Raw genomic sequence first — 12,500 nt, 5'->3', positions numbered from 1 at the left:
ACGCAGTTCGGACTTGGCACTTTTCGGCTGTGCCTGGCTGGCGGCCCACTCACTCGATCGCCATGTCTGTTTGCCACAGTTTTCCCGGTGGTGCCGCACCCGGGCTCGCCCCGGCAGACGCGTTTTTTTTTTTTCTTTCGCCCCGGCTGACGCAGTTTTCGCGCCGCCCCGGCTGACGCGGTTTCGTGCCGCCCCGGCAGACGCGGTTTTTTGCGCCGCCCCGGCTGACGCGGTTTTTGCCGCCCCGGCTGACGCAGTTCGGACTTAGCACTTTTTGGCTGAGCCTGGCTGGTGGCCCACTCACTCGATCGCCATGTCTGTTAGCCACAGTTTTCCCGGTGGTGCCGCACCCGGGCTCGCCCCGGCTGACGCAGTTTTCGCGCCGCCCCGGCTGACGCGGTTTCGTGCCGCCCCGGCAGACGCGGTTTTCGCGCCGCCCCGGCTGACGCGGTTTTTGCCGCCCCGGCTGACGCAGTTCGGACTTAGCACTTTTCGGCTGTGCCTGGCTGGCGGCCCACTCACTCGATCGCCATGTCTGTTTGCCACAGTTTTCCCGGTGGTGCCGCACCCGGGCTCGCCCCGGCTGACGCAGTTTTCGCGCCGCCCCGGCTGACGCGGTTTCGTGCCGCCCCGGCAGACGCGGTTTTCGCGCCGCCCCGGCTGACGCGGTTTCGTGCCGCCCCGGCAGACGCGGTTTTTTGCCGCCCCAGCTGACGCAGTTCGGACTTAGCACTTTTTGGCTGAGCCTTGCTGGCGGCCCACTCACTCGATCGCCATGTCTGTTTGCCACAGTTTTCCCGGTGGTGCCGCACCCGGGCTCGCCCCGGCAGACGCGTTTTTTTTTTTCTTTCGCCCCGGCTGACGCAGTTTTCGCGCCGCCCCGGCAGACGCGGTTTTCGCGCCGCCCCGGCAGACGCGGTTTTTTGCGCCGCCCCGGCTGACGCGGTTTTTTGCCGCCCCGGCTGACGCAGTTCGGACTTGGCACTTTTTGGCTGAGCCTGGCTGGCGGCCCACTCACTCGATCGCCATGTCTGTTTGCCACAGTTTTCCCGGTGGTGCCGCACCCGGGCTCGCCCCGGCTGACGCAGTTTTCGCGCCGCCCCGGCTGACGCGGTTTCGTGCCGCCCCGGCAGACGCGGTTTTTTGCGCCGCCCCGGCTGACGCGGTTTTTTGCCGCCCCGGCTGACACGGTTCGGACTTTGCACTTTTCGGCTGTGCCTGGCTGGCGGCCCACTCACTCGATCGCCATGTCTGTTTGCCACAGTTTTCCCGGTGGTGCCGCACCCGGGCTCGCCCCGGCAGACGCGTTTTTTTTTTTTTTTCTTTCGCCCCGGCTGACGCAGTTTTCGCGCCGCCCCGGCTGACGCGGTTTCGTGCCGCCCCGGCAGACGCGGTTTTTTGCGCCGCCCCGGCTGACGTGGTTTTTGCCGCCCCGGCTGACGCAGTTCGGACTTTGCACTTTTTGGCTGAGCCTGGCTGGCGGCCCACTCACTCGATCGCCATGTCTGTTTGCCACAGTTTTCCCGGTGGTGCCGCACCCGGGCTCGCCCCGGCAGACGCGTTTTTTTTTTTCCTTCGCCCCGGCAGACGTGGTTCCCCCCCCCCCCTCCGTCTTTCTTTTTGTTTTTTTTTTCGCCGCGGCTGAAGTGGATTTTTCGGTGCCTCGACGCCCCGGTAGTCGCGGTTTTTCCGTTTCCGCACGGCCCCGGCTGACGCTGCTCGGTCACAGTCGCCTTTTGTGGTGATTGCAGACTTCTTGAGCGCGGGTGTTTTTTTTTTTTGTTGTTGTTGTTGTTTTATTACGCATTCGCTCCAGCAGACGCTGTTTAGACTTTTTGTTTCCTCTTTTATCCTGCGACGAGGTGACGAGGTTTATTCGGTGCCCCGCCGCCCCGGCTGAAGTGATTTTTCCTGTCCCGTGCCGCCCCGGCTGACGCGGTTCCGACTTTGCACTTTTTGGCTCACCCCGGCTGGCGGCCCACTCACTCGATCGCCAGGTCTGTTTGCCCCGGTGGTTCCACCGCCAGGCTTAAGCGCGAACTTTTTTTGTTTGTTTTCTTTTGATTAAGCGCAAGCTTTTTTCTTTGTTTTCTTTTGATTAAGCGCGGGCTTTTTTCTTTGTTTTTTTTGCATTCGCCCCGGCAGACGCGGTTTTTGCGCCGCCCCGGCTGACGCGGTTTTTGCCGCCCCGGCTGACGCAGTTCGGACTTAGCACTTTTCGGCTGTGCCTGGCTGGCGGCCCACTCACTCGATCGCCATGTCTGTTTGCCACAGTTTTCCCGGTGGTGCCGCACCCGGGCTCGCCCCGGCTGACGCGGTTTCGTGCCGCCCCGGCAGACGCGGTTTTCGCGCCGCCCCGGCTGACGCGGTTTCGTGCCGCCCCGGCAGACGCGGTTTTTTGCCGCCCCGGCTGACGCAGTTCGGACTTGGCACTTTTTGGCTGAGCCTTGCTGGCGGCCCACTCACTCGATCGCCATGTCTGTTTGCCACAGTTTTCCCGGTGGTGCCGCACCCGGGCTCGCCCCGGCAGACGCGTTTTTTTTTTCTTTCGCCCCGGCTGACGCAGTTTTCGCGCCGCCCCGGCAGACGCGGTTTTCGCGCCGCCCCGGCAGACGCGGTTTTTTGCGCCGCCCCGGCTGACGCAGTTCGGACTTGGCACTTTTTGGCTGAGCCTGGCTGGCGGCCCACTCACTCGATCGCCATGTCTGTTTGCCACAGTTTTCCCGGTGGTGCCGCACCCGGGCTCGCCCCGGCTGACGCAGTTTTCGCGCCGCCCCGGCTGACGCGGTTTCGTGCCGCCCCGGCAGACGCGGTTTTTTGCGCCGCCCCGGCTGACGCGGTTTTTTGCCGCCCCGGCTGACGCAGTTCGGACTTGGCACTTTTCGGCTGTGCCTGGCTGGCGGCCCACTCACTCGATCGCCATGTCTGTTTGCCACAGTTTTCCCGGTGGTGCCGCACCCGGGCTCGCCCCGGCAGACGCGTTTTTTTTTTTTCTTTCGCCCCGGCTGACGCAGTTTTCGCGCCGCCCCGGCTGACGCGGTTTCGTGCCGCCCCGGCAGACGCGGTTTTTTGCGCCGCCCCGGCTGACGCGGTTTTTGCCGCCCCGGCTGACGCAGTTCGGACTTAGCACTTTTTGGCTGAGCCTGGCTGGTGGCCCACTCACTCGATCGCCATGTCTGTTAGCCACAGTTTTCCCGGTGGTGCCGCACCCGGGCTCGCCCCGGCTGACGCAGTTTTCGCGCCGCCCCGGCTGACGCGGTTTCGTGCCGCCCCGGCAGACGCGGTTTTCGCGCCGCCCCGGCTGACGCGGTTTTTGCCGCCCCGGCTGACGCAGTTCGGACTTAGCACTTTTCGGCTGTGCCTGGCTGGCGGCCCACTCACTCGATCGCCATGTCTGTTTGCCACAGTTTTCCCGGTGGTGCCGCACCCGGGCTCGCCCCGGCTGACGCAGTTTTCGCGCCGCCCCGGCTGACGCGGTTTCGTGCCGCCCCGGCAGACGCGGTTTTCGCGCCGCCCCGGCTGACGCGGTTTCGTGCCGCCCCGGCAGACGCGGTTTTTTGCCGCCCCAGCTGACGCAGTTCGGACTTAGCACTTTTTGGCTGAGCCTTGCTGGCGGCCCACTCACTCGATCGCCATGTCTGTTTGCCACAGTTTTCCCGGTGGTGCCGCACCCGGGCTCGCCCCGGCAGACGCGTTTTTTTTTTTCTTTCGCCCCGGCTGACGCAGTTTTCGCGCCGCCCCGGCAGACGCGGTTTTCGCGCCGCCCCGGCAGACGCGGTTTTTTGCGCCGCCCCGGCTGACGCGGTTTTTTGCCGCCCCGGCTGACGCAGTTCGGACTTGGCACTTTTTGGCTGAGCCTGGCTGGCGGCCCACTCACTCGATCGCCATGTCTGTTTGCCACAGTTTTCCCGGTGGTGCCGCACCCGGGCTCGCCCCGGCTGACGCAGTTTTCGCGCCGCCCCGGCTGACGCGGTTTCGTGCCGCCCCGGCAGACGCGGTTTTTTGCGCCGCCCCGGCTGACGCGGTTTTTTGCCGCCCCGGCTGACACGGTTCGGACTTTGCACTTTTCGGCTGTGCCTGGCTGGCGGCCCACTCACTCGATCGCCATGTCTGTTTGCCACAGTTTTCCCGGTGGTGCCGCACCCGGGCTCGCCCCGGCAGACGCGTTTTTTTTTTTTTTTTCTTTCGCCCCGGCTGACGCAGTTTTCGCGCCGCCCCGGCTGACGCGGTTTCGTGCCGCCCCGGCAGACGCGGTTTTTTGCGCCGCCCCGGCTGACGTGGTTTTTGCCGCCCCGGCTGACGCAGTTCGGACTTTGCACTTTTTGGCTGAGCCTGGCTGGCGGCCCACTCACTCGATCGCCATGTCTGTTTGCCACAGTTTTCCCGGTGGTGCCGCACCCGGGCTCGCCCCGGCAGACGCGTTTTTTTTTTTCCTTCGCCCCGGCAGACGTGGTTCCCCCCCCCCTCCGTCTTTCTTTTTGTTTTTTTTTTCGCCGCGGCTGAAGTGGATTTTTCGGTGCCTCGACGCCCCGGTAGTCGCGGTTTTTCCGTTTCCGCACGGCCCCGGCTGACGCTGCTCGGTCACAGTCGCCTTTTGTGGTGATTGCAGACTTCTTGAGCGCGGGTGTTTTTTTTTTTGTTGTTGTTGTTGTTTTATTACGCATTCGCTCCAGCAGACGCTGTTTAGACTTTTTGTTTCCTCTTTTATCCTGCGACGAGGTGACGAGGTTTATTCGGTGCCCCGCCGCCCCGGCTGAAGTGATTTTTCCTGTCCCGTGCCGCCCCGGCTGACGCGGTTGGGACTTCGCGTTTGTTCGGCCGCCACGGGTTTTGGCGCACTCGCTCGGTTGCTTGTTGTTGCCACTTGTTGCGAACCCAGGTTTCTTGAGCGAGCGCGGGCGTTTTTTCTTCCTTTCTTTCTTTGTTCTATGTGTTAGCGAATCGGCCTTTAATATCACACGAGGACTCACAACCAACAATTTTCAGTTTGAAGTGTAAAAAATCTGCAGGTGTTGACGTAACTGACTTGCCCCGTACCCTTGAGTACATCCATGAAGTTCTCGTAGTACTACTAAATCGCATTATTCCAAGTGGAGAAATTCCCATAAACTTGCAAACCTCTACACGAAAATCGGTGCGCGTGATAAAGTTGAAAATTATCGTCCGATATCAAATGTGCCTTCTATAACACAAATTCTAGGAAAAAAAAAAAAAAAAACACTTGTTCGCCGTTTTCTGCGCCGTGACTGGCAGCACTCCGGCGAAGCGAAACGGGGTCGATTCGAGCACGATATCGGCGTCTTTCGACGTGCTCGCCGGCGACCGTCGCACGAGTACGTCGCACGAGCGCGTCTGCCGGGGCGCCGTTTGCGAAGCCGACGCAAAAGTGGGAACCGCCGCTCGGATGATCGCCGCTTTCGGCAGAGTGAGTGTTGGCACTCCGGGGAAGCGAAACAGCGTGAATGCGCCCACGAAATCGGCGTATTTTGAAGTGCCCGCCGGCGACCGTCGCACGAGTACGGTAAACCGCGTCAGCCGGGGCGTAGTTCGGGACGCCGACGAAAAAGTGGGAAGCGCAACTCGGATCTTCGCCGTTTTTGCAGGAGTGAGTGGCGGCCCTCCTGCGAGACCAAGAAGCATCGATTCGTGCACGAATTCGGCGCCTTTCGACGTGATCGCCGGCGACCGTCGCTCGAGTAGGGCAAACCGCGTCTGCCGGGGCGGGCTTCGGGACGCCGATGCGAAAGTGGGAAACGCTGCTCGGATGTTCGCCGTTTTTGGCCGAGTGAGTGCTGGCACACGGGCGAAGCCAAACGGGGCCGATTACGGCACGATATCGGCGTCTTTCGACGTGCCCGCCGGCGACCGTCGCACGAGTACGGTAAACCGCGTCAGCCCGGGCGGAGTTCGGGACGCCGATGCGAAAGTGGAGAACGCCGCTCGGATCTTCGCCGTTTTTGGAGGAGTGAGTGGCGGCACTCCGGAGAAGCCAAGGAGCGCCAATTAGCGCACGATATCGGCGTCTTTCGACGCGCTCGCCGGCGACCGTCGCACGAGTAGGGCAAACCGCGTCTGCCGGGGCGGGGTTTACGACGCCGACGCAAAAGTGGGAACCGCCGCTCGGATGTTGGCCGTTTTTGGCAGAGTGAGTGCTGGCACTCCGGCGACGCGAAAGAGCGCGAATGCGCCCACGAAAGTGGCGTATTTGGACGTGCGTGACGGCGACCGCTGCAGGAGTACGAAAAACCACGTCAGCCGGGGCGAGCGACACACGGCGGTCTGGGTGCTTATCGCTGCTATTATAGGGGCACCCCGGCAGACGCAGAAAAAAAAAAAAAATTTTCGACCTTCTTTTTTGCTGGTCGAGCTCGGGTAACCCAGGTCGCAATGGGAGCCGCGCACGAAAGCGGCGTCGCGAGACGCGTTCGCGGTCGCTAGTCGCACGAGCTCGGCAACCGCGTCAGCCGGCGCGGAGTTCGGGATGCCGACGGCTAAGTGGGTACCGCTGCTCGGATGTTCGCCGTTTTTGGCCGAGTGAGTGCTGGCACTCCGGTGAAGCCAAGGAGCGCCAATTCGTGCACGATATCGGCGTCTTTCGACGTGCCCGCCGGCCACCGCCGCACGAGTACGGCAAACCGCGTCTGCCGGGGCGGGGTTCGCGACGCGTACGCAATAGTGGGAACCGTCGCTCGGATGTTCGTCGTCTTTGGCCGAGCGAGTGCTGGCACTCCGGCGAAGCGAAACGGGGCCGATTCGGGCACGATATCGGCGTATTTCGACGTGCTCGCCGGCGACCGTCGCACGAGTACGGCAAAGCGCGTCTGCCGGGGCGAGGTTTGCGACGCCGACGAAAAAGTGGGAAGCGCCGCTCGGATCTTCGCCGTTTTTGCAGGAGTGAGTGGCGGCCCTCCTGCGAGACCAAGAAGCATCGACTCGCGCACGATATCGGTGTCTTTCGACGTGCCCGCCGGCCACCGCCGCACGAGTACGGCAAACCGCGTATGCCGGGGCGGGGTTGGCGACGCCGACGCAAAAGTGGGAACCGCCACTAGGATGTTCGCCGTTTTTGGCAGAGTGAGTGCTGGCACTCCGGCGAAGCCGAACGGAGCCGATTCGGGCACGATATCGGCGTCTTTCCACGTGCTCGCCGGCGACCGTCGCACGAGTACGGTAAACCGCGTCAGCCGGGGCGGAGTTCGGGACGCCGATGCGAAAGTGGGAAGCGCCGCTCGGATCTTCGCCGTTTTTGGAGGAGTCAGTGGCGGCACTCCGGTGAAGCCAAGGTGCGCCAATTCGCGCACGATATCGGCGTCTTTCGACGTGCCCGCCGGCCACCGTCGCACGAGTACGGCAAACCTCGTCTGCCGGGGCGGGGTTTGCGACGCCGACGCAAAAGTGGGAACCGCCGCTCGGATGTTCGCCGTTTTTGGCAGAGTGAGTGCTGGCACTCCGGCGAAGCGAAAGAGCGCGAATGCGCCCACGAAAGTGGCGTGTTTGGACGTGCTTGACGACGACCACCGCAGGAAAACGAAAAACCACGTCAGCCGGGGCGAGCGACCCATGGCGGTCTGGGTGCTTATCGCTGCTATTATAGGGGCACCCCGGCAGACGCAAAAAAAAAAAAAATTTTTTTCGACATTCTTTTTTGCTCGTCGACCTCGGGTGACCCAGGTCGCAGTGGGAGCCGCGCACGAAAGCGGCGTCGCGAGACGGCTTCGCGGTCGCTAGTCGCACGAGCTCGGCAACCGCGTCTGCCGGGGCGGAGTTCGGGACGCCGACGGCTAAGTGGGAACCGCCGCTCGGATGTTCGCCGTTTGTGGCCGAGTGAGTGCTGGCACTCCGGCGAAGCCAAACGGGGCCGATTCCGGCACGATATCGGCGTCTTTCTACGTGCTCGCCGGCGACCGTCGCACGAGTACGGCAAAGTGCGTCTGCCGGGGCGGGGTTTGCGACGCGTACGCAATAGTGAGAACCGTCGCTCGGATGTTCGTCGTCTTTCGCCGAGCCAGTGCTGGCACTCCGGCGAAGCCGAACGGAGCCGATTCGGGCACGATATCGGCGTCTTTCCACGTGCTCGCCGGCGACCGTCGCACGAGTACGGTAAACCGCGTCAGCCGGGGCGGAGTTCGGGACGCCGATGCGAAAGTGGGAAGCGCCGCTCGGATCTTCGCCGTTTTTGGAGGAGTCAGTGGCGGCACTCCGGTGAAGCCAAGGTGCGCCAATTCGCGCACGATATCGGCGTCTTTCGACGTGCCCGCCGGCCACCGTCGCACGAGTACGGCAAACCTCGTCTGCCGGGGCGGGGTTTGCGACGCCGACGCAAAAGTGGGAACCGCCGCTCGGATGTTCGCCGTTTTTGGCAGAGTGAGTGCTGGCACTCCGGCGAAGCGAAAGAGCGTGAATGCGCCCACGAAAGTAGCGTATTTGGACGTGCTTGACGGCGACCGCCGCAGGAGTACGAAAAACCACGTCAGCCGGGGCGAGCGACCCACGGCGGTCTGGGTGCTTATCGCTGCTATTATAGGGGCACCCCGGCAGACGCAGAAAGAAAAAAAAAATGGGGACATGGCGTGCGTCACCGTGCGGCTTCGCAGCGTTGCCGAAGTCGCCGAGCCCTTCGACTGAGCCGAACGGCGGACAGGGAACGTTGGTCGGCCGTTCTAACCTGTCGGTGCCACGCCGAGACGTCGTTAAGGAAAACCGCGTCGTGGGCCTCTACGACGCCGTCGAGTCGTTGTACGTTTGGTGTCCAGCGTGTCGGCGGCGAGTAGCGGACACGTCGTTCACGACTTCGGTCTTTCGCAGTCGACGCGAACTTGCGGAGAGTCGTGGTGCCTCACGTTTTCGGCAGAAACCGCGGCGGAATTTTCCCGTGCGTGCGCGCACGACCTCGGTGCTGTGCCGTCAGCGTAGTGTTGCACAAACTCGTGGCCTACCCAAGGTGCGGTACGTTTGCGGCCGTATCCTCGGTGGGAATTTCGTGAGTAGGGTCGCAAATTCTACGACCTCGGCGGGTTTGAGAGCGACGTAGACTTGTGGCACGCTCAACATGCCACACGTTTCGGGGCACACCCGCGGTGAAATTTTCTCGAGTACGCTCATATTAGGGCCCAAGGAGGTCTGGGTACTTATCGCTGCTATTATGTGGGGGTTCTCGTGAGCGGCGTACGCGAAAGCGACCGGGTGTCTGATATGCGGCGGGCTTCGGCCTCGTCAAGCGTGTCCTCGGGTCTGCTCCAGGGGAATCCACGGCAGTCGTCTGCAGCCTCATCCGCTTGATGCGTTAGGGGCTGGTTGTCGGACGGTGCCGTTTTACCACGATATCGAGGTGTGTTCCGTGTCGTCCTCGGGCGATTCAGATGCGAAAGCGCCGAAGACGCGGGCGTGACCCGTCGTCTGGCGGCTTTGCAGTCTCGGCTCCGTTGCTAGTTCCGGCCGGTCCACCGACAGTGCAGCGGGCTTGGGCAACCCGCACGGCGCGACCGAGTCGATGCAACGAAAAAGAGCGAGCATGAACGTGCTTCTTGCCGCACGGCTCCCACTCGTCTTTCGGGAAGGTTGTGCCGTAGCGAGCTCGAACGCCGTCATCTCGGAGTGCAAAATAAGCGTGTTGGGGCGCCTGAAGGTGGCCTCCGCCGCACACAGACTGCGTCCGGCCCGCCGAGGGCGAGGACGGACGCGCAGTCGAACGATTACCTGGTTGATCCTGCCAGTAATCATATGCTTGTCTCAAAGATTAAGCCATGCATGTCTAAGTACATGCCGAAATAAGGCGAAACCGCGAATGGCTCATTAAATCAGTTATGGTTCCTTAGATCGTTTCTTCCTACTTGGATAACTGTGGCAATTCTAGAGCTAATACATGCAGTGAGCCTGGAGCCCTTTGGGTAACGGGTGCTTTTATTAGACCAAGATCGATCGGGTTTCGGCCCGTATTGTGTGGTGACTCTGGATAACTTTGTGCTGATCGCATGGCCACGAGCCGGCGACGTTTCTTTCAAGTGTCTGCCTTATCAACTTTCGATGGTAGGTTACTTGCTTACCATGGTTGTTACGGGTAACGGAGAATCAGGGTTCGATTCCGGAGAGGGAGCCTGAGAAACGGCTACCACATCCAAGGAAGGCAGCAGGCGCGCAAATTACCCACTCCCGGCACGGGGAGGTAGTGACGAAAAATAACAATACGGGACTCTTTTGAGGCCCCGTAATTGAAATGAGTACACTCTAAATCCTTTAACGAGGATCAATTGGAGGGCAAGTCTGGTGCCAGCAGCCGCGGTAATTCCAGCTCCAATAGCGTATACTAAAGCTGCTGCGGTTAAAAAGCTCGTAGTTGGATCTCAGTTCCAGACGAGTAGTGCATCTACCCGATGCGACGGCTCGGACTGAACATCATGCCGGTTCTTTCTTGGTGCACTTCATTGTGTGCCTCGAGATGGCCGGTGCTTTTACTTTGAAAAAATTAGAGTGCTCAACGCAGGCGAGTCGCCTGAATAAACTTGCATGGAATAATAGAACAAGACCTCGTTTCTGTTCTGTTGGTTTTTGGAATACGAGGTAATGATTAAGAGGGACGGACGGGGGCATTCGTATTGCGGCGCTAGAGGTGAAATTCTTGGACCGTCGCAAGACGAACTACTGCGAAAGCATTTGCCAAGAATGTTTTCATTGATCAAGAACGAAAGTCAGAGGTTCGAAGGCGATCAGATACCGCCCTAGTTCTGACCATAAACGATGCCAACCAGCGATCCGCCTGAGTTACTCAAATGACTCGGCGGGCAGCTTCCGGGAAACCAAAGTATTTGGGTTCCGGGGGAAGTATGGTTGCAAAGCTGAAACTTAAAGGAATTGACGGAAGGGCACCACCAGGAGTGGAGCCTGCGGCTTAATTTGACTCAACACGGGAAAACTTACCCGGCCCGGACACTGGGAGGATTGACAGATTGAGAGCTCTTTCTTGATTCGGTGGATGGTGGTGCATGGCCGTTCTTAGTTGGTGGAGCGATTTGTCTGGTTAATTCCGATAACGAACGAGACTCTAGCCTATTAAATAGGTGCGGGGTTCCCAGCACCTTACAACCTTCTTAGAGGGACAAGCGGCTCCTAGCCGCACGAAACAGAGCAATAACAGGTCTGTGATGCCCTTAGATGTCCGGGGCCGCACGCGCGCTACACTGAAGGAAGCAGCGTGTCTTTATCCCTGTCTGAAAAGACTGGGTAACCCGTGGAACTTCTTTCGTGATTGGGATAGGGGCTTGCAATTGTTCCCCTTGAACGAGGAATTCCCAGTAAGCGCGAGTCATAAGCTCGCGTTGATTACGTCCCTGCCCTTTGTACACACCGCCCGTCGCTACTACCGATTGAATGATTTAGTGAGGTCTTCGGACCGATGTCCGGCGCGGCCTTTCGGTTGCGCCGGTCTGTTGGAAAGATGACCAAACTTGATCATTTAGAGGAAGTAAAAGTCGTAACAAGGTTTCCGTAGGTGAACCTGCGGAAGGATCATTAACGGATTGTGAAGGGTGAGCGCCTCAGCTGCGTCTGCGCCCGACACTTTCTGCCGCTGACCCCGTTTGGACGCGGGGTCGGCTTTTCCCCACGGGGCTGCCTGAATGTGGAGCGGCACCCCGTGACAAATTGTTGCGCCCAGCGGACGCCAACACCGCGACCTTGGACGGTCGGCCAGGTGGCGGACGCGGGTACAAACGGCGCAACGCACTCATAGGTCGGCTTTCGACCCGCCACTGCACCGTGGCTCGAAGCGCTCGAAATGCGCGACCCGACCGCTGCGGGACCGCCTAGTACTGTAAACAGGAGCGGCGGAGCGCGAACGGCGAGTCGTGGTTACGTCGGTAGAAGGCGAGGCTGCGCGTTCCCGAAACGCCAGCCGAGTGCCCTCCCGACCGTTCGAGCGTGCAAGAACGAGACCCGACAATCGCGCGGCGACTGCCAAGTACGAGAGGAACGGCACAAGCGTCGGCGGTCGGTCAAGGAACTGGCGATGTGACGGGTCCGCTGTGCACCAGTGCATACCGTCCCGCCGTCCGCGGCAAGCGCCTCCGCGTCCTCGGGTGACGGAGGCTGCCGGTCGGTTCTTGCAGGCGAGGGATCTCGCTGGCACCGGTTCGCGTTGACGCGCGGCCGGTCATGGCACGGCGATGCGACGGCCGAGGTGCGCAGTACTCGATGGAGGAACCGCACGCTCCGATGACCGTCCCGCCCTCCGCGGCGTATGCGTACCGACCGTAATGGTTGCAGCAGCGCCGGCCGGCTTTTGAATTCGCCACACGAAACACGGTGCGAGATCGCGGTTAGGGGAGCGTCGACGTTGCCAGGCGTTTTGCTTGCTGCCGAGGGAAAGGCGGCACGGCCACGTCGCGCTCGTCGCGATTAGCGGGTCTGCGCGCTTTGGGAAGGTGCCGCAACGACTTGCCGAAAGAGGAAGCACGGAAGAACGAGGGACTTGGACGTCCCGACAATTGAACGCACTTGCGGCCAGG

The 12,500-nt window shown here is 61.2% G+C and overlaps 1 non-coding gene across 1 annotated transcript; it reads left to right on the top strand.

Moving 5' to 3' along the window:
- The first annotated feature begins 9,693 nt into the window (after positions 1–9,693).
- Positions 9,694–11,508, top strand: LOC142792023 (small subunit ribosomal RNA). The gene has a single exon (XR_012890587.1). It is a non-coding gene; the product is annotated as a small subunit ribosomal RNA (ribosomal RNA).
- The last annotated feature ends 992 nt before the right edge of the window (positions 11,509–12,500 follow it).

The sequence above is a fragment of the Rhipicephalus microplus genome, unplaced genomic scaffold, assembly GCF_043290135.1.
Source record: "Rhipicephalus microplus isolate Deutch F79 unplaced genomic scaffold, USDA_Rmic scaffold_201, whole genome shotgun sequence".
Taxonomy (NCBI): Eukaryota; Metazoa; Arthropoda; class Arachnida; order Ixodida; family Ixodidae; genus Rhipicephalus; species Rhipicephalus microplus.
The sequence above is the reverse complement of the archived record's forward strand: the minus strand, read 5'-3'. Positions and strand labels throughout refer to the sequence as shown.